Source organism: Oryzias latipes, chromosome 2, assembly GCF_053564925.1.
Source record: "Oryzias latipes strain Hd-rR chromosome 2, Olatipes_Hd-rR_3.1".
NCBI lineage: Eukaryota > Metazoa > Chordata > Actinopteri > Beloniformes > Adrianichthyidae > Oryzias > Oryzias latipes.
The window spans coordinates 9,402,501-9,429,261 of record NC_136238.1 but is presented as its reverse complement, the minus strand read 5'-3'; the positions used below and the strand labels follow the sequence as shown (position 1 = coordinate 9,429,261).

General features: G+C 39.3%; 1 protein-coding gene across 6 annotated transcripts in view; it reads left to right on the top strand.

Moving 5' to 3' along the window:
* Positions 1-903: 903 nt before the first annotated feature.
* The window catches only part of slitrk5 (SLIT and NTRK like family member 5), a 162,863-nt gene continuing 137,005 nt past the window's right edge, over positions 904-26,761 (top strand). For 4 of the 6 annotated variants that reach the window (XR_013654064.1, XR_013654062.1, XR_013654059.1 and 1 more), the window contains exons 1-2: positions 904-1,529; positions 2,486-2,609. The gene's annotated coding sequence lies outside the window, so the exon portion shown is untranslated. The remainder of the gene's footprint in view (positions 1,530-2,485; positions 2,610-26,761) is intronic. The other 2 variants (XM_078942733.1, XM_078942727.1) reach the window with 1 other exon arrangement.

The window sequence follows — 26,761 nt, the reverse complement described above, 5'->3', positions numbered from 1 at the left end:
AGGCCACCATAGCTGACGTGAAAAAAGTAGAAATGAACCAACAAATGAGCCGTGGAGAAATATAAAGCAACAATTGTGTTATTATACAGAAAAAAGGGTTTAACAGTTTATTTGTTAGAAGGTTAATTAAACACCTCGGAAAACACTTCTTGCATGCTTTTCTGTCTCTCATTAAGCAGCACGCGCCCGACAGGCGCTGCTGTAACGTCATCCTAAAAGCTACCTTGTAGTTCCTTTACAGAATTCTCTTAAAAACAATGCCATAACACCACAACCACGAGAAAAAGTAGCTCATTGAAATGTGATTGGATAAATGCAGACTCATTAAAACAACTTTTAGCATGACACCCATTGCTTTTCATACTGTTTTCCCGATCATCTATTTGTCATTACACTTAGCGGCCTACCATTATACCTTATGTCACTTCATCACTTCAGTTTCTAGGATCCTCTGAGTTAAAGACCACAGGGCACGTCTATTTGTGACCGCCTTGCAGCATGCAGAATGTTACCAAAATAACAAGTACAGTGTTTTTTTCTGACATTCAAAACTGGTAATTAAAATGCAAAAGTTTCAATAAGGTAACTCCCCCAGTAAGAATTGTAGAGTGGAGCACGTCCTGACCAATGACTGACAAGATATTTAGGCATGTGGTTTTGTTTACAAGATTTGGTCCACAACAGAATGGTCTGCTTGATGCCAGTGTTCCCAAAAGCAAGGGTCGGGACTCGATCCAGAACACACCTGAAACTGCCCAAAAAAACCTTATTTTGAGTGGGAAATTTTGTGTGTTTTTTTTTTTTTTTTTGGTTATTGCAAAAAAAAAAATCCCAAAAAAACCCTTGATCAAACTGTTTTCATGTTTTATAATAAAAGATCAAACAAGTAGCGACAAAAAAGTACAATTCCACAAACAAAGCAAAGACCAGGTCAAATCCATGTAAAAAAAATATCTAAAAGAAAAGAAAACAAAAAAGGAAAACAGGCAAAACTCACCTAAACTATATACATTATGTTGCATAAGTCTTGTTTTGTTTGTTTTAAGACAAAAATTTCAAAATAAAATTCGAATTGTCCACCTTTAATTTTGTATAAAAATAGTGCTAAAGAAAGGGTCAGTTTCATTCCTGCCAATGTTTGGCAAGCATACCGGTGAGTTGAGAGGCCACAAAGGCTTAACCAGCTGGTTACCTGTGCCTCAACCCAGAGCAGAGCAAATAAAAAAAGCTTTGAGTCAAACATATATGTGTGGCAAAACTATGTATGTTTTTGTTCTTGTAAGTTCCTTTTGTTATGTGTGGTTTTCCATGGAGCTGTCACAGGTGTCCGCACTTTGGTTAATTGTTTTAGTATTCAGAGACTGTCTCTGTGTCTCTATATTCTTTGTAGGTCTTCTGAAGTTTTGTCCCACAACTTTGCCTTTTTTTTTCTTTTATTTCAAACCATTTGGACAAACTTCCAGTTTTCCTCCTACCACTTTCTATTTCACAAACTGAAGTGTTTGGAAATGGAGCAAAACAGTCAACATGTAAGTACAAAAGTGGTGCTTTTCTGTGGTTGTTGTAACAAAAAAGCAGTTGTGGAGCATCTATGAACTGGAATTTTTGGCTTTAACTTGAATAAGAGATTATTGAATTTTGGTTAACTGGTGTGTTTCAGCTTTCATTGAAGCCTATCAGTCCAACATTTGAGCCTTTCCTGGCATTAATAGGACAAATCTCATGGGAAATCCTCCGTAAAGATGTATATTTTTATCCTATTTTCAAACAGTCCTCATACCTCAACTCAACATGGCAACCGTCACCTTTCATGTGTGGCAGTCACATGGGGCAAAGAGTGTTTTCCTGTTCCGAAACATCAAAACAGATTTGTCATTAAAGAACCTGCGCGAACTGTCCCCTTTCCATTTAAATGTTTGCTTCAATACTGAGGAATCGCTTTCATCCAGAGACACACATACAGATGTGTCACTCTTGCCAAAATTCTTCCATTTGTGCTTGTCTTAAAAAAACACAAACCCACTGTGATCAAAAGAAGATGAAAATAGCACTGAGGATAAAGGTGGCAGATTGCATTGTGTACTGCATTATGCATTAAAAAGAAGCATATTTTAACTTCTTTCCGTCTTCCATTTGAACCGGGTGGAAGACCTTTCGTATGCATGTTTTCTATATCTTTCATGTGCTAACAACGGGAGCATTTAAGATTCCTTTTGATATAAACAATTCCAAAGCCAAAAATGGGGCCTAACGAGCACCGCTGAGATGAAGCAAAGGGGAATTTTGCCTCCATGAGCTGATTTTCACCCTTCTTCTTAAAATCTTTTGGTCTGTCAAACATTATTTGTTTTCCTAATATTGGTACTTTTAGTTCCTTTGCAAACATCATTGATGTTTGGAATGTACCCAATTCCATTGGATGTTGTGTAAGGGCCTTTTGAAACCCAATTAAATAATTCCTTACATGTTTTGATTCTTTTGGCAGGTGTGAAAATATGTTTGAGAAGATGGTCTCGGGTCAATTACAAGTGAATGTGGGTGTGGTTTGCGGGCAGTGAAAAGGTGGACAACTCTCCAGCCAGCCAAAGTGAAGCGACAAAGTGACCAGAGTGAGTACAAAAAGAAGAAATAGTTCCGGCGAAGGACCTGATTTATCTAGCTGACGTTGTCTTGAGGTTGAATCATGGGGTCTAGACTTTAAATTGCCTTTCTAGAAATGTTTCACCGTCATTAAGCCAAAAACACATCCTATACCTGAACGAATGATATATTATTTTTAAATGCCTTATTCTTTACATAGCTGCATGTGCTGACAACACGCACAAATATTATTGGAAATCAGATTTATTAGCCTATGGAGGTCTGTATGTGGAATTACTCAAAATGAAAGTGGAAAAGATGCACTACAGGCTGATCCAACTTGGTTGTAATGTCTTTGAAACGAGTCAACATGAGGCTGTGAAGTGGTTGTGGCCTCCACATGCACTCGTGACTTCCCTGCAACGCATAGGTATGCTTCTGATGAAGTGGCGTATGTTCTCCCACACCTGGACCAAAGTCACTGCCAACTCCTGGACAGTCTGTGGTGCAACCTGGCATTGGTGGATGGACTGAGACATGATGTCCCAGGAGTAAACAACTGTATTTGGGTCTGGGGAACGGGCAGGACAGTTCAATACATCAAATCTTCATCTGTCAGAAACTGCTGTTACACTCCAGGGAATTTGCCAATCTTGGTGCTCTTTAGCAAATGCCAAACGTCTTGCACGGTGTTGGGCTGTAAGTGGAACTCCCACCTTTGGACGCTGAGTACTCATACCACCCTCATGAAGTCTGTTTCTAACACATTCAGCAGACACAGGTTCATTTTTGGCCTTCTGGGCTCTGGCAATGCTCCTTCTGTCTCTCGTTGCACAAGGGAGGAAGTAGTTGACCTGATGCAGGGTTGTTGCCCTCCTACCCCTCCACATCTCCTGACGTAGTGGCCCGTGTCCTGGTAGTACCTCCATGCTCTGGATACTAAACTGAAAATGCAATACATGTTTTTTTTTCAAAACTGTCTTGTTACCATTAAACACATTTATTATAGCCACTCCAATTTGTGCAACTCCATAGTCAATGGAAACGCTGCTGCTGTCGGCATTCAAATATGTTTGACATCATTCATCTACTCTAACCAAGAGCGCTGTTGGATTACAGTGTAAAATTACCTTAAAGTAATTTCTAATTACATATCCTAAAAAAAGAAAAAATCTACAAAACAAATTGAATAAATAAAAACTAAAAAAAGGTTACAAAGTAAAATCCTAACATGAAATTTTACGGCATTTTTGTTCAATAATGAAAACGGAAAGATAAATTTGTAGTGAATGCACCAGTGGTCACCAAAATGCATCTAACATTCTTAGTAAAAGTAGTATTATTATTTTTTTTTCCTTCTTGTGGCTTCTGTTAACATTCTACAAACCCATGAGGCTTGTGCTTTTTTTTTTTTTTTCTCCCCATGGTCTTTGCTTTTAACTTGGCCTCCTCCTCCTCTGGTCTCACAAGTATTGCAATGACTTTCTTTCAATGGCAGCCCCTGTAATCACAATAAATCTACTAACGCTCTGGTAAAGAGGCAGTCACGGCTGTGATCTGGATTCCTCCCCAAAGCCCCAAACCAAACTCCCTCATTTGATGAGGGACACTTTCCAATGGCCCGTTTTTAATTTGGTCAATACTCCATCTCTCCCAGTGGATAGATCTGCACTGGTGAAATGTGCTTTTGCAGGGGGAACAGTTAATGACACGCCGGCGTTACATCTTCAAGTGGTTCCAATTTGCTTTGGGAATTAGATACACTAGTGACATGCAAACTTGCTTTGATAGAGCAAACTGATACAGTTATTCAATCAAGAAAGCCACATGTGCAGTTCAGCCTATCAGCAAGAAAAGGAGAGGTGCTGCATCTGCAACTTTATAGATTGCAAGGCAAATATTTCAATGGGGGGGCATCATAAAAGCGTGAATGTGGGGTTTATTCTCTCCAAAAGAAACGAGATGTGATAAATTTCCTTGCTACAAAACGGCAGCAGAAATATGAATTTGTGATGCAGCTCTGAACTTCGTTCAATTGGTTACCTCGCCTCCATTTGCATTTTATTTGAAAGCATTTCTGCATTTAGCTGTGGATGTGACTCCACCATGTGAACATTGTCGAACAAGTATCTGAAATGTTCTGTGAAGAAATCCCATTTCAGGGTTCAATGGCTCTTGTGAAGCTGCCCATCCGGGAAGCCGTGAAATATGTGCTCGTGTAAAGCTTGTCTATTTAATCAATTCTCCCATTTTCAATTACTGACATTACTGCTCTGCGTGCTACTGTTTTTCTGCACAAAAATGTATTAAAGCAAGTTTGGGGGGTCAATCAGAGCCGAGTTTTGAGGTGTGAAGGAATGCCAAATACTGCGGATGGTTAATTTAGGAGGAGATGAGCTTAGAGGTATTAAAGCAATATTTTTTTTTTATATTTGAAAGAGAAGAACCCCTTAAAAGTGCTTTCCATCACTTTCAAATATGTGAACAAAAAAATTTTAATAAAAAACATTTTTGTGCACCTCCAAAGGAGCTAACAGAAACTTGATGCCAAACTTTGGCCAAACTTTGGTATTTTACAAAAAACACTACAATAAGTTATGATGTCGTAAACACAGTTTCATTCCATTTCACAGATTTTTGGGATTGGAAGGCGATTGTATTGGGGAGATAGACCTACCTGGCTTTGTTTTCCGCTAAGTGGTTTCACTCTATCCATACACAACATCGCCATAGGACGCCCTTGGGTTGGTAGTAGGCAGTCAGATGTTGCAAAGTGTCATCAGCAGACCAACATCAAGGCACAGAACTTCTGGCAGAGTTTGTGACCCAGGAGTGGAACCCCACCAGTGACGGACCAAAATCATGACCAATACCAAAGGGCCTCTGCACTCAGACATGGTTTAGCAAACCTCACACAGCTGCAGGCCCGTTTAGCAGGTGTGAGGAGTACTAGGGTTTCCAGACAAATCATTCACAAACAACTGCACAACATTGACCTTAATGACGGATGACCTTTGCAGATGAATGCACTGATACCAAGACTCCGCCTTGAACAATTGCAGTGAACACAATGTGACTTGGACAATGCAACAATGGTCTTCCATCTTGTTCTTTGACTGTTGGCTCACAATGCACAGAAATTATGGTCATCAGTGTTGCTGGAGAAGGTCAGATTAACATGGTCCCCAGGGGTCACTATGGAGAAGGTGCAGCAGTCTGGGCAGGCATCAGCATTCAGCACAAAACTAATCCAATGTCAGAGACATCATAGATGTCCACCAGCACACCCCCAACTTTCTGTTCATGGATGATAGTGCTCCACCACCTGGTGCCAGAATTGTCACAGCTTGACTTCAGGAAGTGGGAGTGGCTTGTATGGTTTGGCCAGCAATGACCTCTGATTTGAATCCCGTAGAGCACGTCCCAGACATGTAGCACTTGTGGAAGAGTGGAACGTGTTGCCTCAGAACAACATTCACAAGGCCAGTGAGGGAATCAGATATTTCTGTCATTGTGGCAAATGGTGGAAATACCTGCTATTGACATGGTCAATTTTTGTTATTTGGGGTTATCTTTTTTTATTGTCTTAATGTTTTAGGGTAATAAACATCAATAACATTTCTTTGATTGATTTTTAGTAATATCAAAGGGAACTATAACTTTTTTTTTTAATCTAAAGAAAACGGGGACAAAAATTCCCGGACAAATCTCTAATTTATTGTGAGCAGTGTGATATGACAACACATAATTTATTGTCAAATAACACTTCAGATCTCCAAAATTTACACAACATATTGAACTCAAACAAGCTAAGCCATTTACTGAAATCACAATGCAAAAATTGAAATTGCTTTCACACATTTACCCTATGATGGGAAGCTAAACAAGCGTTTTTTGGTTTTGGTTCTCTTTTAAACAGTAAATCTATACAATACGTGTTGTTTTGTTTTTCCGTTTATATAGGACATATTTTGTTCAGTTTAGTTCTACAGAAGAAATCGTCCAAACAATCTTAGTTTTCAGTCATTAAAACCTGTAAAAAAATTCCCTCCAACTTGATCTTAACACCAAAATAAAAGTTTTAATAAACCTTTCCTCATAATCATCCAAAATCCTTCTTAATCTTCTCAATCCTGCACCATAGAGTTGAATTAATCTGAAACGTGTTATGAATTCATATTTTCTATTTGACAGTTTCATGTTTTTTTATTAACGTTTTCACACATTCACCGCACATCACCTGCTTCCTAGTGCTCTACTTAGCAGAGTAATGTGATCTTGACCTGGACAGGAAGGCCCGACACTCTGATGTGAGGCTTCTGACAGCAGCACCGTCGACGCCACTCTGTGTGCGGCAGCTGGACACACAGGGAAAATGACAGCCTGCCATATGGACCACCGGCAGTGGTCTCGCACAGCAACTCAACCCGGTCACTTTAGAAATCTGTTCCATCCAGACTGATCCAGCCGGCCTGCTGGGATCCCTCCCTGCTTCCCCTGATAAGCCGGTTCGCACTGCATTATTAGCCTTGCAGTGTCTGTCAGCCTGATCAAGCTCATCCTGTCTTTCCTCAGACTGCAGGGATGCCTTCAAAGCAGCCCCCTCATGTGGAAATGCAAGTGAAAGTAACACTTCCGTTGGTTTGTGTTTGCTGGCAGACCTGATGTAAAGTAAACCCAATCCATCCATCAGTTTATTGCCTCTTCCTCAGCAGTGTGTCACTTGGCACAGGTGATTATCATAAAGTCCATGTCAGGCCATGGTAAATTGGAATCAAACGACTGGCTGCAAAGAACGTCCCAGTTTAGTTGTGAAAAAAGAATTCATTTTCCTGCCGCGGCTGATGACTGCTCCCCCAGTGCGGCCATTCTGAGCTCAGTAACGCAGCTGGGCAGTAAAGCGCACGTTCAGAGGGGAGCAGCCATAATAAAAAATAAAAAAAACGCATGACCACAAGAAGACCAAATGTAGAATGTGCAAATCATTGCTTTCAGTTGACAGCTGCTCTGGTGCCTCCGTAACCTTTGTGCTATCCTAGGCACTTTAACATTGGGAGTGGGGTCATCTAGACCCACTAGACAGTGCGCTGAACCTGTTTTCTTCAATGATTTGTGATCTTCACTGGTGTCCATGGATTACATGAAATCTTTCCACCTTTATCCACCTTTGTCATGGTAGGGAGAACACATCAATGTAAGGGTGGCGTCATCTAAGATAGCACAAGGGTTAAGACACCAAGATTTTGGTAGGCTATTTCTTTGCAGATTCCCAGCAGGTCATCTTCAGAAACTCTGGAGTTGACTGTGCTTCTTCTGTTGCCGCATAATAATATTATGCGGCATAATAATATTATTAATAATATTATTAATAATATTCCCGCATGACATCAAATTTATAGTATTTTTGGGGCGTATAAGTTGTATATGTTGCATAGTTTGGCAATGGGTACGACTTATATTCAGGAGCGACTTATATGTGATTGAAAAAAAAACCTAATATTGGATAATATTTGATGTTTACTTACTAATCAACCTTTAGCTGGTTTTCTCATCAGCGACTCCTAGAGGACACTGTAGGTGTGTCAGTTTTTGCTACTGACAGAATCACAATCCAAAACAGACACGGCGGATAATCTGATTGTTCTCCTTCTAGGAGAAGATTGCAGGTTCGATTCCCGCCTTGCACACCCATGTGTCGAAGTGTCCTTGGGCAAGACACTGAACCTCCCCTTGCCTCTGGTGGGAGGTTGGCGCCTGTGTTCGGCAGCAGAGCTGCCACCAGTGTGTGAATGTGTGTGTGACTGGATGAATGAGACTGTGACTGTAAAGCACTTTGGGCCTTGTAGGTAGAAAAGCGCTATATAAGTATACGCCATTTACCATTTACCTTCTAAACTTTGTATTTTTCTTATTTGTATCAAGACATTATTAATCTTGTTTTTATATTTTTCTTTCCTCAGAGTAATACTAGAGATCAAACTGGGTCGCAGAGACACAGAAGTACCGCTGAAAGCGGCTGTCATTCAGACGCACCTTTAAAAGAAAACCTTGTAGACGGGCTCGCTGATGCAAAAGCTTTTCCAAATAAATACACCTCGACGTCATCCGTGTCCTCTGTCAATGCTCTCATATAGCGATATGGCTAAAAACCTTTAACAGTTGCTTCTCTCAAACGCAACAGGAGCGTCAAGTTTATGAACACAATGTTGAACAAGCATTAGGCATGTAGAGGCATTTGAATCGGGTTTGAACACAGCCTTACGCTGGGCTTGGTGGATTTCTTCAAAGGCATCGCACTCACTCCCAAAAGTGTGACTTGTGTTTTTTTCTTCTTCATTGTGCATTTTTTGGCATCTATGACTTATATTCCTGAGCAATTTGTAGTCCAAAAAATACGTAACTATCAACTAAAAACGTAACTTTTTTAGAATGACTTTTAATATCATTTCTTTCTTCTTATCATTTACTCATTTACTCATTTTACTCAGTTCTAATATCTGTCTATGCTTTTTATTTGTATATTTTGTTTCAGCTTTTTATGATTTTCTTTTTAATCCAAGTTGTGGCCCATCCTTGACACTCCTAAGAATTTAACCTAATTTTAGATTTTAAAAAAATTAAGAGTTTAGTCCAACTAATTCTACAACTTTAAGTTTTCAGCTTCTACTTTAGTTTCACCACCTTTTGAAATGGATACCATCTACTATGGCAGCCTAAAAAGCACCAAATGGTTTATAATATTTTATACACTGCTTCGGTGATCATCCCCCAAATCAATATTTCTTTCAAATCCAGCACAATGTAAAATCAGCTTCTAATAGTAAAAGATCAGAAGCCAAGATGTGCTGGTAAAACAAAAAAAAAATGCTCATATTTAATTATTGTCTGTTTACAATGTTTACAAGCCAAACTACTGACTTTTTAACAATTTAGTGGTTGTTTTTGAATGAGGAAAACAACTGAAGCAATGCTCACACCACCACGGGTAACGAGCGTTCAAGTGACCACTTTCAATGAAGAGTCAAGGTGAAAACGCATATATGCGCATTTTGGGCTTCCGGGCTTACAACTCTCACGTTCACACGTAGCTAGGCACATTTCTACGACTGTTTTCGGCCCTACGTCAAAACGCGTGGCCATTTAACACTCATTAAAAGTCAAACCAGCTTAAACTTTGACCAATCAGGGACTCAATGAATGGATGGCGTCCCCTTTAACTCACGTGAGTGCCGACCTTGCCTGGACAGTATTGTGACACCTATGTTTTTTGTAAACAAGGGAATAAAGCTGTGAAAAAAAAAAAAGCTGCACCACTTCGATCTTTTGTACCAAGCTACTCCCAACTGTAGGTGGCTTCCATGCGCTAGTAAATGGTTGAAAAGAAGTAGCCCCTCCCTGCTTGCCAAGTGTGAACACCACAGGCTAAACGCATGTTAAAGAACCCACGTTTAGCGCCTTCTAGAACTCGCGTCACACACCTGGTGTGTACGTACTCGTACAGGTATGCTTGGGTTATTACATCCCTGTACACACAATTACCAATTAGACTTTCACTCTAATGGCTAAATAACCGTCAGCCAATTGTATTTTGTCTTTAAATTCATAAATGGTCTCTTTATTAAAATATTAATGAGCATTGATAAATGGGTGCCATCTTTCCGATGCAATCCACCTCTTGAACAAGCATTGATTCAATACATTTGAGCACTCTTATCATTTAGACGTTCTAACCTCTTATGTCAATAAAAATGAAATCATGTTGATTATTTAAAATCAGTTAAATGCTTTATTTATTGTTTGGATTTATATTATTCCAAATGATGGCAGCCTCTTTCCCCTCCTCTCTCCTTTATGATGCTTCTATAAAATTGAAGTGTCCACGTTTTGCCTCCCATCCAGGCACTCCAACTGTCAATAACAACAGAGTTTACTACCCTCCCCCCTTCCCCTCCACCTGCAAATCATTTTTTCCCCCTCTGCACAGTCACTGGAAGGCTGCAGGAAGACATATGCACTGTCAGTATCAAATCTAATCACGTCTGGGGGCTCCGTACCTGTTACGGCGGCTGGTATTCAGAATGGCCCTAATGGTGCTGTTGGTGTGTCAGTATTCAGACTCCTAATGTGCGTGATACGCGCAGTTGCTCTTTTTCCCTGCGACACGTTAAGATTTTTCACGCAGCAGACGCTCAATAAGTTTCCCCATTATGTCACTCTGTCCTTTTCTCATTTCCAGCCTCTCCAAGCTCCCCTCTCGCAGTCCTTCAGGTTTTTGATGCAAAACATAATAATCGATAGATGAACATCTCTCCTTCTTGTCTGCCCTCCACTTTGTCTCTCTTGCTCTGCCCCCACTTCCTCTCCATCTCTAAATAATTACTTAAATGAAACTATTACCGGCCTGGCCGCGGCGCAGCATTAACCGAAATGCCAGCCTCGGTGGGGAAAGTGATGCATTTTGCTGCAGATCTAATGCTTTAGGGTGGCATACTGTAGGAAAGACCCTCTATGAGATGATCAATGTGCTGATATTTTATTTTTCATGGCTCGCGAAAATTCTTGGCAAGCTTCTCTCGTGCAGTTACAGTGATGCGTAAATGTCACACCAGTTTGCTTTGCTGGAATTTGCTTTAACTTGAAGGTTGTCAAGATGTCCCTTCTCTTTCAGAGTGACGAGTGCAAAAAAAAAAAAATATATATATATATATAATATATATATTGCAATGAGCTGGCGCTTAGTTGTACTTAAATTAAGACCTAATCCATTGGTTATGATGGTTCACAGGTGGAGGTCCCTGAAGCAGCGCAGAGAGGCAAAAAGCCAAAACCCTGTGTTTGGTACCAGATGGGATTCAAGCAGGGGGAGGCAGTTAATTTGGCAAATCAAACAGACAGGTGGCAGGCAAAAAAAAAATAAAAAATCACTATCATCACACAAAGCTGGAAAGTTCAGGAATTTGGGACAAATGCGCAAAAAAAACGTGTAAACTTAGTGAAATATTCGGCTTTTGGGGTATTTTAACGTTGAATAATTAAAATTGATTAAAAAAATTACACCCAAACATGTTTAGCCAACCAAGCTAACACAAAAAAAATCAAAATATTTCAAAATAAACACTAAAAAAAGGAAGATCCGAATAACGAAACTGCAGATACAAGTTACTGCAGATCCACAAGATTAAGCCTAAAATTGAGCCTCATTGTGACCTAAAATAAATGTGGAAAGCCTTTACGTTTAGTGGTTTTGTCACAAAATAGCATGATTAAAATAAAAAAAACTGTTACGCTTCAGTGCATAACTTTAAAACTTTGCATTCAGCCCCACAAGCTGGTTTCATCAACCCCACTGATTTCCGTCTGTTAGTTCCGTCTTGTAACATGCTATAACCATAGGGAGACATCCCACACTGTTGTCCTTTTCTCTGACTAAAAAGAACAAAACAGACAAATAGGCCTCCATAAAACTTCATTAAGTGACTTTTATGTCACTATTTAACACCTTGCTTAGCAAAATTTGGAATGAAATAGACATTGTTTTCAATACTTCTGGATCCCATATAAACGCACGCAGTAAAAAGGCTGTTTAGGAATTTGGAGCCTAAAAATGACAAAAAAAGGGGGGCGGGTCACTTTGTCATCTTATTGCCGCAGTCTATTTATTAGATGAGTAATCAATTGCAAAAGTGATGTGCCTCATCTAAAAAAAAAATTGTGACAATAACAAGCTGGTTGCTCTTTTTGATTAAATTGTACTGTAAAAAAGGAGTCATTTGAACTCTCCTCCTGGAGAGGTATTTTTAAACTGTAAACTCCTTATCCTACATGTTGAGACAATCCACGGAGGACAAAAAGAGGGGATATGTTGGAGGTTAATAGAACATAAAAAAAACATAAAAAAAACATGAAATAAAGTCACTTGTTTAAAGACTTACTTTGATGAAAACCGTTTTTTTTTACATGTTCTTGTTGCATTTTTCTGATAATAGAGTACATTTATTGAGAAAAATTAAGTTTAAAGTTGCATTTCTTTATTTAAATTGTAAAAATAAACAAATAAAACATCATATTTGTTATGTGTAAGAAACACGCTGGGCGGGCAACAAGCTCCTTGCTCTGCTTCATTCTGATGCATCCACTTGTAGATGACTAGATCCATGGAAGTCGATCTGACATCTGCTTCAAAACTGTACGGCTGCATAGCTCCAAGTTTGCTCTCCATTTTTAGTGTGAGGGACTGTAAGCTAGTGAGACTGCATGTAAACAATGGTCCTGCCCCCAACTCTGAGGAGAGTACTCAATGAACTTCTGCTGCTCTGCAGAAACTATGTCTTAGAAAACAAACAGTTTTATTTATCTATATTTTTTTTTTTGGCTAAAAGCGGCATTATGAGAACACAAAGACCGCTGGAAATGCTTTTGCAATGGATCAAAGTGGAACTTTTTAAAAGGTGGGCTGTTTATGTTTAAAAAAACTGTACTAACCAATTATGGATTATTGTACTATTGACACAACAGAAGTTTGTTGTTGTGTATTTTCCCCACTGCTGTAATTGTACTTGGATGATTATGTATTACAGGGTTTGGAGTTTGCAATTCTCTCAGATATTCCCCTTTCAAAAGAAGAACATTTAAGCCATGTGTTTGCAGTTAGCAACAACAAAACACTTAATAGATGGCTTAGGTACACATTTTATACAGAATGCAGTAGTAGCCTACTTGAATCACAGCAGTCCTAAAAGCATTGTGCAAAAGAAAAACCACAAGAAAACTTATGTCCTGGTTTCAGGAAAATGGCCTCATAGTTAAGACGCAATTTGACTTTTAAACAGGATTCAAACATGCTGAAATAATTTTGCGTTTCGGCTGCTCTTTGCATGCTTTGATTGGCTTAAATGGGTTTTTGCACTGCAGTTCCGAATATGAAGCCATGCCCTTGCCTTGCAGCGTTTGAGTTTGCAAGACTTAAAAAAAATGATTATTTAGATAAATATGATGCAGAAGTCAAAAATAAGTATTTCACAGGCTCCACATTGCAAACGTGCATCAACCTGCATACGAATACACCCCCAAAACCATCCCTTTGTTAGAGTAGGGAGGCCGAGAGGCACGCAGAGTATGGCTCGCTTGCTAACATGCATAATGAAAAGTGCAAGCTCTGTCATTTTCTGCAGATAAAAGTGTTCTGATGAGAGCCAGAGACAATAGCGGGGCATTAATCTCCTTGACGTGCCGAGCTCCGGCTTTAAAACACTCACTTCCCCCGTTCAGAGGCCCTCTATCTATCAAAAGCTGCACCCTCCAAAACCATATTAGTTCAGACACACAGGATTGCTGCCTTGCAAATGTTTCACACCAAAAAATTGGAAGTAATATCCATGTAAAGTAGGAATAAACTCAAACACACACACACATATATATATGTAGGGCAAATACCCACAGAGACAGATAAGCAAAAGTGTTGCATTTACGTCAAAACACTTATTTTTTTTATTTCCCCTCTGCAGCAGTGGAGACGGCCTTAATCGGAAAATCAGTAAACACAACCCCAACATATTTACAAAGTTGTTGACCTTAAACACTGCGAATAAAAGTTTGAAAGATACCAAATCTCTTCTAAAGTGCAGATGAAGTGATGATTCCTGTGGGGGCCTCACAACACCTTGTTCCTCGCATCCCTCCACCCCTTTTAGAGAAAAGAAAAAAGAAAACATACAGATAATACCACAAGAGGTGTTTGGAATCTTCAGAGGAAATCATTTTTAATACAATGCAGGGCTAAAACGATCACGTAAATCCAGTTACTGTTGTAAAGATTTGCTAACCAGAGAGTAAAGATTGAATTTAACAAGCTTTTATGATTATTACTTTTAATCAGGGAAGATTGTAATTTGTAGTCAGTTTTAAAAAGTTTGCATAAAAAATCTCAAAAGAAATAAAATCTCACACCGTCCGAATTCCCTGACTACTATAACCCATAAAAGACGTTGTGTTTTTCGACCGTGCAGTGTCCTGGATTTGAATGCAATTCAGACACATGCTCACTACTTTAGTTGTTTTTTTTTAAACTGGCAAGTGTAATGTCACCCATTTGCAGAAGTAAAAACCTAATAAATATGAACATTTTACGAAGACTTTTTGTGAATTCACTGCGTTTTCATGAGAAAAACTTGATATACATATTGCAATAATTTCAATGAGCATCAATAGCATTACTGTTGCAGCAATAATTTATCAACCATGGTTCAGGTGAGGATAACAAGACTAACAGGGGAAACGGCTAAGGTAAATTCAGGCTCCTATGACACCTTTGCATATTTTTGCCATGTGTTTGGTTGTTTTATCATGGTTAAAAAGGAACAAAAGTGCCGGTTCCAATAAACTGCAGAAACAGGCCCCTGACAAATAACCCCATTGGCAGTTTTTCTTAAAAATAAGCACACAAAAAAAAATACAAAACAAAAAACGGTCTAGTCACCAAAATATAATCTGTCAAACTAGGAGTTATTTTCTATTGGAAAAAAAATCTTGATTATATACATGTGTTTTTTTTTGATTGGCTGAAAGCGAGCACACCTGCTTTGCTTGATTGACAAATTCATTAGCCAATGATGACATTAGTTGACTTGCTCAGTCAAAGGAGTCTCAATATTCACCGTAGAAAAGTATGCCACACATGTGGGGAGATTCACAAATGAGAGCGGGTTTGTGAATGTTTGTGAGTTCATATTCAAAGTATACCTAAAAATGATGTTAGTGAAGCATCTATTGTGAATTTCTGAAAATGTATTGTGTTTTTGTGAAACACAGCTTGCATATTTGTGAGAAACACTTATTGTGCATGTGCAAAACATTTCGTGTGCATTTGTGAAACACAACGTGTTTATTTCCAAATTTATATTGCACGTTTGCGTAAAATTAATGTTGTGAATCAGCGTGTGTACTTGTGAAACAGGTTGTGTGCATTTCTAATTTTTGCGACTGAATTAAGTCCATAGTAGGCTGCCACCCTTCCCGTTTGACTGCGGCAATCAATCGTTTTCTGTCTTCATCTCATGGAAAAGAGTAAAATGAGACTCTTGAATTTGGAGTTTGTTTTAACGACCAACAACCCTAAGATTTGGTAGCTATTTCTCTACACCGAAGTCACTGATATGACCCTTTAGGTGTATCAAAACAGTGGCATGTGCATGACATCACTGCCAGGGGTTCTATAGTATACTGAGGAGTGAGCATTAAGGGAATTAGAACCCCAGTTCCTGCACCAATGGGGGAGCAGCCATGACACTTTACCAAACTCACCAGAGGCAACTTGGAGTTTGGTGCTGCACAAGGACACATTGACATAAGACTGCATTATTGAAACCCCCAACCCTTCAGCTTTATAAGAACTGCTCCACCTCCAAGCTCTAGCCAACCTGAACTTTCCGCCAACATGATCATATTTATGTGATTCAACCATTGCATAGACTTCTTATCAGTTTCATTTGAAAGTCTGTTGCCTGGTTTTCTGTTGACAGGTGTAAAACTCTAGTGGAGCTCATATGAATCTATTCTTTCATTCTCATCTAACATATTTTAGAGTTAATCAAACTGATTACATTTGGGTTGAAATCCTTTTTCTATAAGCTCTTACCATGTTCTTTTATTTTATTTTATTTTTTGTATAATTTGATCAAGTATTTATGAAAACCCACACAACTCCAAAAAACCTAAACTTTTGAGTTGAGTTTAATGCTATTTTTTTAAAAAGAAGATTCGATCTACTGTTTTATTCCATTATATTCCAAAAGAAAGAGTATTACTCAGACAACACAAAGCCAGGCTGTGTTGTTTTTCTTGTTTCCCTCTGACCTTCACAGCAGAACCCCCCTCCAACAATGCTTTCTATAAGCTCAATCTGATGAGTCTGCAAGTGCCCTTTATATCTGTGCACATTTTTTCCTGATCTGCTATGCAGGGAGGATTCATCTCCACGGAGAAGGATGCAGGAAGCATGCATTATTTGCAATATTACATTTGTCTCATTTTCCCAGCTTGGAAAATCCACTTTCATATCATCTCAAATATCAAAGTACAGTATATATCTTTTTAATAATCGGTTGCCGAGTGATTTACGGCTTGCTGAGCTTTGAAGATCAGTGACGGCCACGCAGGTTGTGAAGTGAGACTTTGACAAGCCTGTAAAAATCCCTCCAGCAGGTTATTGTTTTAGTTCCCCTCTGAGGTTTATCGCTGCTTTGCGTACGGCGGTCATTTCCCTGCTGATTCAGCAGGGTTTTGCTTTGAGCCCGACAGCGTGGTCGTCTGGAGCGCTGGAGAGCATCCTAGAGAACTTTGTTCTTTTGTTTTACTGCAGTGAATAGAAATGAGGTGTTAAAATTTAGCATTTTCCATAAAACACCTATTAGAGTTGCTTGAGTACACCCATTGGTGACCTGTTTCAGCTTCAAGCAGATAGTCTTGTGATTGGTTGACCTCTTTTGCACGCTTGCTAGTTAATTGGGGTCTAAACTGGTTGACTTTATTGATTTTAATGCACCACAATTCCATTTTTTCCTTAGAAAGTGTTTTGCAATTTATTGGCCTGTATCAAAAAACTGCTACTATGACCTCCACCCTGCCTTTGTGGCTGCAGGCTTTAGCCTCATGTTGAGGAACGCCATCACAAAGATGCCGAACCCCCTCCCCGTCATTCTTCCTGACAGGCCAAGGCAAAGGAGAGTTCATTGGAAACTCTTAATGCGGCCCTGACAAGTGCGCCCGACCCCGTTAATGATGACAGAGGAACTTCCCACGCAATCAGCCACTGCATCTGTCTCCCAGGAAGAGAGGTGAACGGGGGAGAGCAGGAGGTGAAGGGAAGAGGGACGGTGTGCATGTGTCCTGGAGGAAAAAGCAGCTGACATCAGTCTGGCAGGGAGAGCACACTTCGCTAACATGACCTGACGGAAAGAAGTGACATGTTTAGGCAGCTTAAGGGCAGCTCTCTCATTGCAGTAATGCTAACCGGCTAAGCTTTTCTGAGGCAAAGTTGGAAGTTGTAGATAAATTAGACAAGTAAATTTTTGCATTTTACCAGTACAAATACCTTAAAACAATGTCCCACCTTTGACTGAGCCTTATTGATGCGCATGAAAGGGTGCTTGGTCACAAGTGCAATAATATTCTATAAGATAATATACAATGCCAATAAAATGGTATGAAGTTAAATAGAAAAGCACAAACAAGAGTTTTATATTAATAAGTTCTGCATTTTCCAACCTACCTCTGAACCTTGTAGTTATAAATTAATGAAGAATGTCTGCGCAATATGAGCCTGAAGTGCGTGACCCGTACTGTATATGTACAATGTTATGGACGGGCCATGGTAAAAGATACGTTTTATAAGCTCCACCTGCCAAAAAAAAAAAAAAAAACTTTTTCTGACTAGGCACAGATCTGAGCAACAAACAAAAGAAAGTTCTTGGGGGGGTGACAGATAGTGGGACTTTAACTTTATTTTTAGTGTAAAGTTGAACTTTGTTAATCAGGGGTTTGTTTTGTGCTTAATCCACCAGAGTGTTATGGAGTCAAATGTCAATGCCCATGTGTCAAAGTGTCCTTGGGCAACACTAAACCCCACATTTTTTTCTGCTGGTTACAGGCGTCTGGCTCAAACCTTGACGGCTGGATAGCTCCGATGTCGCTCACCATCTTTGTTGCTCCAGTATTGTTAGGTTGGGCGTGTGAGGGGCTTTAAGCTAGCGGGAGAGCATGTAAACAGATGGATGATGGGATATGAGGTTAGAGTTATTCAGTGCAAACGGCCCTGCCCACAACTCAGAGGTGAATTTCTATTGAGCTACTGCCACTCTGCAAAATTTATGTCCTAGAAAACAGCACAGATTTTCTTCATGTGTTTTTATTTGACTTAAAACAGCTTAATCGTAAGTAATGGAGCACTGGCAACACTTTGAGAACAGATCAAAAGAGCATTGGAGTGGGTCTGATGCTACGTTCACACCAGGCTCGGAAAAATGAATTCAAGCAACCATTACCAAAATCCATCAAAAGTCAATATAAAGGTGTGTTTGGGGCTTCCGTGTTCAAAAATCATTAAAAAAGGTTTTTAATCTGTTTTTGGGCTCTATGTACAAAATGCATGTCCAATGAACATGCGTGGAAAGTCAAACAAGTTAAACTTTGATCAAGAAGGGACTTGGATTTGGTAGTGACACATGGGTATGAGATGTACTAAGATGTACTGAAATGTACTAAACCCAGAAGAAATCCACAATTATTATTTCTATACGGAATTGGATTTTGGGGGCTTGTCAGGGACACAATCACCTTGGGTTGGCTCTTTTCGAGTTCTGTAAAAGCTGGAGCACAATCACACAACATGGTGCCATAGCAACATCATTTTGTTTTCTGTGATCATCAGGTTCACCAAAATGAGACCTATTATTAGACCTTTTATGCTCAGGCCCCAGCCAGTATTCATAATTACAAAAACAAATTAAAAGTAGCCTCTTGAATTGGTTTACATCAGTGACAACTGTGGTTTTAGGTAGCTTCATACTGTGCAGGACATATGCATCCATCAGTTATGACACAGTAATTTAAAAATGTGTAGGATTAATTGAAAATGTAGCAGCTGAAAGTCTTGCAATAGCTTGGTTTTATAACAGACAAAGATAATATCTTGTCATGTGGTGAATCCCAAAACGTAGTGTTTCTGATAAAATGCTTGAGCTGCACCACTTGGTTTGCAAAATGACACGATGCTCTCGTTAGTTCTCGTGTTTACAAGCAGAGTTTTCTTCAGACAGCTGCGCTGCGAGCCACAATGCCTCTTACACTCGAATCACATGACACTGAGAAGCACGCCTGCGAGCTTCCACCGACTTCTGTTGGCAGCAAAACCAGAAAGTTTGTTTTCACTCGTCTGCAGCTGTCAGCTCACATTTATAAATCAATCTGAGAAGCCAGTCTGCATGCAGCCCATCGCTGTTTCATAACAGGGCTGTCTTGCTTAGTCAGCCTGCCTCTTTTGCCTCCCCCCTCTGCTTTCCCTCCTTGGTTTCCTTGTTTCTCGTGTGCCTCACTTATCTTCTTCCTCTTCGACTCCTTTCATCCCGTCACTCTCGTCTCGGTCTCTGTAACGAGACTCTCTCGGGGTTTCGATTGGACCGCGGTGGATGTCGGCCGCAGCTTTTGTATCTGGAGGGCTGGCAACATGCTTTATCTGCAATATCCTGCCAGATTTCAATGGGAAGAACCAGCCAGAGAAAAAAGGGGGGGTTAAAAAAAAATAATGAAAATAATTAATCATTCGTCAGCTCCAGCAGTGGCAGCGATATTTAGATACAGCAGGGTGCAGTCATTCTGCTTTCAGAAGCCTGAGAAGATTGGCTGTGCTGCAGTCTTTAAGGCAGTGGATGTCTCCCTGAGGAAAGAGCACGTGACAAGGCATCTGTGTTTGAGAACGCAAAGCAGCCGGGGCACGAGGCGGAGCGTGTGCGTCCTCACGGAAACCTGCATCAAATATTTAGATTCCTGTTCTCCCGATCAGTTGACATCTGATGCAGCATGAACATTCTTTTACTTTACATTCTTATTAATCGCAGCTCAACAAATATGTAGAAATTGTTAAAATTCAATAGAGAACGATTGAAAGAGACCTTCACCAGGGAGAATCTCAGTGAATTCAAATCTTATGGCATGAACAAGGTCACCATGTTTTTCAATCAAACAGAGGCCATTGTTGGCTAATTTTAATGAAGATGTGTTTTTCTCAGTAGCTGCGTTTCCATTGACTATAAAAATGCCCAAATTGGATTTGCGATAATAAAATTTCCAAAAAACTCGCATTTATTGAAAGCGCGTTTTTTGCGTCTGGAGGAGGTGGGTTTTGAGGCATACCATAATTGACATATTGGCAAAACTGCAATGGAAACACTGTTTAACTCTTGTGCTATCCTAGGCATTTTAACATTGGGAGTTGGGTCATCTAGATCCACTAGACAGTGCGCTGACCCTTTTTGTCCATGGATTACATGAAATCTTTCCACCTTTATCCACCTTTGTCATGGTAGGAATAACACGTCAATGTAAGGGTGGGGTCATCTAAGATAGCACAAGGGTTAAATTAAACGAGTCACCAACAGCCAGACGGCAATGCACCTTTAGAAAGGAACCGGCTTCCTTGGGCACTAAACCGTGGGCGCCAGCATCAAAGAGCTCATTAAAAGTTGAGCCTGTCATGTGGAATTGTTGGATCTACAGCTCCTCTGTAAAACCACCTACCATGAATTCCAAAAATGGCCTCATCTGTAGCCGCTCCCTCGTGTAAGGAGCTTGCCGCCCCTGAAGAAGAAGCCGGCGTCTCCTTTGATAGCTGTTGATGAGCACTAGTGCCGTGGCAGAAATTTGAATGTGCTGTAAATCAAGTATTGTTCACATCCATCACCATGTTTTTGCAAGACTTATCACGTGAGTTGGTTCGTGTTTATTCGCATACTAAAAATTTAAAGGAAACCGTGTGATTGAGAAATTATTTGCTTTTTTTGACATTTCTAGAATTTTTATAGAGTTTTGCACGTATGTGTGATGTAAACACAGCTGCAGAAAGCGTTAGCTTTACTCAAAACTGCTAAAAGAATAAAAGAAAGATAGTAAATTTGATAAAGCTTGAATAAGACAGTGGTGGCAGTATATTTAACCCTTAAAGTCCTTCGCTGACCTTCTTTTGATTTTCAAAGTGTTTCCAGTGGTAAACACTCTTTTGACAAAGGTATTTAATGTCTGATTATAAATCTCTAAGTTAAAATAAAAATTCAATAGAAAGAATTCCATTTATTGATATCGACCAAAACGAGAGTTCTTACGCAAGAGCATATGCCTGGGAAATGACAGGGAGCAGAAAGAAAACTCAACTGTTTGCTGCTTCTGCTTACTAGACATACAAAAACAGGGGACAGGGGAAAAGACGATGTATTGCAAATATTTGCAATAAACTCTTTGCAGATCTCTAAGCCATACAATGATACTACTGTTTAGTTGACTGAACTGTAAATTTGCCATAGACCTGGACTGTGTCTGAGTGCAGGGACGTACTGACATGGAGCATTTGTTTCCTGCCACAGCAACATTGATCCTCCCATCGTTGGCAGGGATTTTTCTTTCTAATCTCAGCGCCGACTTGACTGAAAACTGACACATGTGCGTCAGCCAGTCTGTTAAAGCTGGTAATCTTTATTGCATTGTCAACAGCAGCCGAACCTTCAGACAGGTGGGTCTTAAACGTCTATTTCTCTCCTGAATGTTAAACTGCCTTTATTGTGGCGTCTTTTTTCTTGCTCAGCCTCTCAGACTTTTCCAGGCCACGGACCCCTTAGAGAGAAGCAAGTTTTGAAAGAATCCTCTATTAACTGGGACACAGAAACATCATAAACATATTACAAAAAAGTCAAAGGACACATTGAGGTTGTTTCATTCTATATTGAATCTGAAACATGTGGAGCTGGTAATGAAAAGGTCACTCCATAAAGTCTGATCATATTTATATAATTAAACTTCCTCTGGCAGCGATAGTGTTCACAAAAATGGATTGTGTGAAAATATTTTTATACCAGACCCAAAAAAATGGAGCAACTACAAAATGATAACACAAAAAAATAAATCGTACAATCTAAAATGACATTTTGGGTGCTAGGTTCTAGTAAAGATGGAAGGTTTTATTTTATCTTACTGTCTTCTTTGTTTTGCTCTTTTGCTACTTTCACACCAAGCATCTGATATATGTTTAGCATGATGGTGTTCACACTAGACTGTGGCTAACTGATACTAGTGCATCTCTAGTACCCACAGTTGGAAGAAGCTTGTTGGAGAATGTTGTAGCGGTACAAATCTCCTGAATCTCAATTCAGGCTTTTTCTTTCACTGCTCTATTCGGACATACACAAAACTCGGTGTAGTACAAATCAGGCCGGGCACAACCCACGGGTATTTAAGTCTTCTCTGTGATAGATGTTCAAACAGTTGGCAGTTCCATGAATAAAAAAGGGATGCCATTCATACATGACTACTAAAACTGAGCTGACTTAGTGTTCCACAGCTTTAACAGATGCTGCGGTTCACATTTATTTTGCTCAAAAGTGGACTTAAATTTGGATGTTGCATATATGTGCTGATTGCTCAACCCATCGGGTAAAAATTGTGAAGCCTTGCCCTGATGCATCACATAACAGTAGGGAAGTCTTTACGCAGTCAGCGTAAATCAGCTGTTTCTGTCATGGAAAAGCTCTCCTTCTTGCCTCTATATTACACTATAAGTCCGTAAGATGTTGCATATCGGTGGTTGGCTATCAAAAGCCAATTTTCTCCATATCCGTATAAGGGGATTTACATTTATCACATAAGCTGTCAGTGTTCACAATGGCTTAAGACATAATCTGGTCAACCACAATCAAGAACACACAGTTTTCAGAAAATGCTGGAGGCTGTACAGGCTGGACTTTGGACATGGTTGATCAAAGAGCTAGTTTTCTTTTTTGTTTCTTTTCCTATTTTTTAGGTGTTGAGGGGGATTGCCGATATTAAATTGTTGAAGCCTTTCTCAACAATTGGCGTTTCAATTATATCAAGTATTGTATTTTTTTTTCACGAAAACTTTCCCTCAATACTTAATGCTTTATGTGGATTTGGTAGTGTTTTGTCGTTTTTCCTGTTTCTGTTTAGAAGCTTGAAACGCTTCTCTTCTATCTCAGTGCTATAGATGGAAAGTACTGAGTTTAAAAGAAATTAGACACATCCTCAATACACAAGTTTGAGCTCAGACCAGGAACTCAAATGTACCCTGAGTTTCAAAATTGTGCAATTTGTTGTCTTTTGCCGTTTACAAGATTTTGCACCCCATAATATACAATCCGTCAAACCATGAAATTATTAACGTTTTAATAATAGGCAGAAACAACTTTTCTTTATTGTTGTTTTGATCAAGTTGTATAAATTTTAATAAACAAAAAATATCTGCTTTCCTTTTTGGGTCGCTGGCGATCCTTTTCTACCAGATTCTGGATTTCAACTCCTCAAAGAAGCTTCAAGGCAACCATGAATACTACCTAGAGAGGCTGTATCAAAGGCAATACTGTATCATAAAGGTGGTGATCATGAAGTCTCAGGAATTTGTAAAGTTCCTATGCGTCTTTGTTCTTTTATCTTCTTAGGCCCTCAGGCATTGACCTTACAAGCCTGCACATCATCCTGTTCATTGAAGATATATCCTCCGTTTCTGTTTTATATTCCCCAATTTCTGCTTCCCAAGTATCATTTATAGCGTTGCAATGAAAAGAAAGGCTTCAGGGTAGCAGCGCTGCCTTCTTTTTGTTTCTGCTACAAGTGAACAAAAGCATTCAAAGTAGAAATATCACTGTTTTTAGCGTGGTTGGGCTTAAAAGTAATACATGTAAATCTCCTCAATGTATGCCGAGTTCCTCCACGTGAAAATGGACAGGTTCTGAAGGAAGGGTTTCTGTGACCACATGGTAGAGGGATTTCAGCAAAGAGCATTATTAACTGGACTGGCAGCCCGAAGCATTTGGATTTAGCAAGAAAGGGGTTGGAAATACTTTATGTGACTTGTTGGAATTACCAAGACACAAGTACACTGACCAAAACCAACAGCTGCTGTTTGAAGAGGACAAAGTAAAGGGGCAAGAAGACAGAAGAGATGTGAGTGCTATGAATGGATGCTGATATTAAGAGAAAAATATCATTCACATTCATGAAAACAGGCAAAACCACACAATTACAGTTGGAAATATAAATTGCAACTTCATGTTGGCCTCTGTTCAGAATAAATGGAAGTGTCATTTGCTATCACCAGGCATGCGACATGCCTGTTTGATCATGCTTAGCACTCATTCTGGAACGCAGGGAGTGTCACCATACATGATACTTGTACATTTCCGCCGTCTACAGTTGAAACAGCCTTGGTCCATGATCAATTTTTAAATCGCTGGCACTTCCCCGATCTGAAAAGGACTCTACCCATACATTAGTACCAAATCTTAGTTCCGGATTTGTGAAAGTTCCAGGTATTTTGTATGTAAACAGTCCAAAAACGGTTGTAGAAACTTGCAATATGACACGTGAACGTCACAGTTTTAAATGTGGAAACCCGACGCCTGTGTTGAGATGCGTTTACATAGACTTTTTGTTGAAAGTGGTCGTTTGAACGCCTGCTTTAAATGTCTGTGTGAGAAAGGAATGACCATGAGAATCTACGAGAAATCTGTCCCAGAGACTGACACTGATTTCCATTTTCTAAAATATGCAAATAACAATCTCTAAACTGATCTGTCTATAAAATGTTGTGAGTTCTGTATTAAGAGACCAGTTATGTAGGCAATAGCTAATGTTTTAGCTTATTTTTATTAGATACTACTTAATATAATGGTCAACAGACATTTAAAGAAATGCAGTCTAAAAGCAAACACTCAAAACTGCTTTATAGTGCCAAAATGACTAAACCAAAATTATTTACCTGGGAATATTTAGACATGATTTAAGGAAAGATGAATGTAATATTCATGGGACAGGTGGCAAACACCAAAAATATGTCAATTCTAATCTTATTTTCTTTATTGGATCCCTGGAATAAAAATTGTCTGTAATGTGAAAATTGACAATAAGCATATTTTCTTTCAATTTTACATCTAAAACTAGTTGTAAGCACTGCTGCAGCCAAGTTTAAAGTTTAAGGCGACTCGGCTACAAACAAAAATTGGGATGGTCTTTAAAGTGCAACCCAAAATTTAGTTTAAGCATACTTTTAAAAGCTATTTTTCTTCAAAACTCATGGCTAAAGTATGTCAAATATATCTTTGATCATAATTTGTGTAGTTTCTGTGAATAAGAAACCAAGAGATGCAAATGACTGTGGAGCTATGACACAAAAGTGTTAGTTAATTTATTTGAGAGAAAACAAAAAGCTGATTTAGTTTGCAAGATGTAAAATTGCAGTTTTGTCGTTGTCCAACCTAATTCAGGTAGATTCCCCTTCCCATCACCCAATAAGAAACTAAGGGTTTATTCAGACTGGAAAAATCTGTTTTCCGTGTTTGATATCATGACAATCGTTGCTTTTCCGCAGCTCATTTGTTGGTTCATTCCTACTCTGTTTACGTTGGCCACAGAGGCCTTTTTGGTCCAGTTGTTTCTCTCAGAGGATGGATTGTATTCAGACTGAGGAATTTCAGAGGGAACTGAAGCTCAGTCCCATTGGATACGAACCGAGACCACCTCAAAAGATGGGTCAGAGAGCGGTTCCTGCTCCCGGACCAGGGTCCACATGGGTATATTCAGACTGAAAGTTTTTACTGATTATCAGGGGGAAACAAACTCTGGTTCACTTTAAGCAAATCAAATGTTTCCAGTCTAAACACACCCTAAAAAGAAATTTGAATCGGGGACGCCTCAATTTAAAATTAACGTTTGAAAATGATAAAGGTCCTCAGTGTGCCTGTTAACACGGTAGTCATTATGCACAAATGTAGAAACATACTAGAAACTTATTCCATCATATGGATACGACTTCCACATAATGAGAAATATTCATTGCAGAGCTTTTAGCCTTTATTGGAAAAGGACAAGCTTTGTTCAGTGAACCATCAGACCTATTAGCTGTTCTGTCGTGACATTTGGTGGAAATTGGACACACATTTTGAAGGAACGGAGCAGCCCTTTGCAGTGGAAGATGATGGGGGGTGTTTGAGGAGAAAAAAATGCTCTGAGTGTCTGCACCCCAAGAATGTGGACAGTCTTTCTTCCTGGAATGTGTTAACCTGAAGGGTGCTACAAAAATGGGATATCTAATATTAGTGCAATGGATTTTGTATAAGTACAATTTAATAGTTGGTGTAAAAAGAAACATGATGTGTAAATTCAATTACTGAAATAAGTTAAAGACTTACTTCTGATGAAAATTGTGTTTTGGTTATGCCATTTTTATTTTTTTGATGGAGGACATATATAAAAAAAAATGAAGCCCAAAATTGCATTTTTTTTTTTGTCTGCTCACAATGATTTGAAAAAAGAAATACTCAGAAATTCAATTTCAAGCTTAATTTTCTTTTATATGTGCCCTTTTATGTGAAGAAAAATACCACAAGAACATGTTAAAGACAACAAAAAACAC